The sequence below is a fragment of the Bison bison genome, unplaced genomic scaffold, assembly GCF_000754665.1.
Source record: "Bison bison bison isolate TAMUID 2011002044 unplaced genomic scaffold, Bison_UMD1.0 scf7180017864034, whole genome shotgun sequence".
NCBI classification, from domain to species: Eukaryota; Metazoa; Chordata; class Mammalia; order Artiodactyla; family Bovidae; genus Bison; species Bison bison.
Window position 1 is genome coordinate 2,679,564 of NW_011494606.1, and position 1,263 is coordinate 2,680,826.

The 1,263-nt window shown below is 38.6% G+C and overlaps 1 protein-coding gene across 1 annotated transcript in view; it reads right to left on the reverse strand.

The window, feature by feature from the left end:
- PAQR5 (progestin and adipoQ receptor family member V) overlaps positions 1-1,263 on the reverse strand; it is a 118,858-nt gene that overhangs the window by 2,916 nt on the left and 114,679 nt on the right. The gene's annotated exons all lie outside the window — the stretch shown is intronic.

Consider the following 1,263-nt stretch of genomic DNA (forward strand, 5'->3'; position numbering starts at 1 on the left):
ATATATGACCACTGGAAAAGTCATAGGCTTACCATTAGTAGACGATTAAAACTAGTGAAAACCTAACTCTATTTTCCTAATTGTGGCTAATTCTGCTTACAAGCACAAGTTGTGTGTCTGATCCATTTCATCGTAAGTAGCTAAGCTGTGCAAACCAGCAAGGTAGGGCTTGACGCTGCAAAAGATCATCACATCACCTTGGCTTTCTTTCTCTCTCTCCTTTGTCCTTCCAGGAATCTCCCTCTCTGGTTTCTCTAGCTCTTCCCGAACAACTCTTTTCTAAGATGAACTGATTCTCACTTCGACCTTTGCCCCTAAACCAGTGACTATCAAATACGCACTTACATCTTTGCTCTCATGGAACTGTAGTCCCATTCTCCTCAACTTTCTACAGGAACAGACACCAGTAAGAATAGACATAATATCCTCAACCCATAATATCCCACATAAAGATGGTTCCTGTCTTTGCTGTTACATAGTTACAGTGAATAAACTTGGAAATTCATCATTTTACAGAGAAGTGCTGTGTTAAAGAGTATACTTGTCTTACATAATGTTTCACAGATATTGCTAAATTGTCCTCCATAAAGGTCCAAATGCACAATCCCACAAGGCATGTATGAGAGGACCTGTTTTTCCACATTTCTCAGACAGCAAAGTGTTACCCAAATTTTATGTGGATGTTGAGCTAATAGATGAAAAAAAAATCACAAATTTAAATTTTATTTTATGGTAAATGAGATCGGGTGTCTGTGCCTGTGTTCAACAGCCATTTGTATTTCCTTCTCTAAGAATCATGTTCATATCCTTTGCCTCCTTGTTCTGTTGGGTTGTTAGTTTTTTGTTGATTTGTAAAAGTGCTTCACATATTAAGGAAATTAGTCCTCATCCAAAATATGAGTTCAAATTTTTTATAGTTCATAATTTTGCTTATGTTGCTTTGTGACAGCTTAGGGAAAACTCAGCAGTGGCCACAGGACTGGAAAAGGTCAGTTTTCATTCCAATCCCAAAGAAAGGCAATGCCAAAGAATGCTCAAACTACCGCACAATTACACCCATCTCACATGCTAGTAAAGTAATGCTCAAAATTCTCCAAGCCAGGCTTCAGCAATATGTGAACCGTGAACTTCCTGATGTTCAAGCTGGTTTTCGAAAAGGCAGAGGAACCAGAGATCAAATTGCCAACATCCGCTGGATCATGGAAAAAGCAAGAGAGTTCCAGAAAAACATCTATTTCTGCTTTCTTGACTATGCCAAAGCCT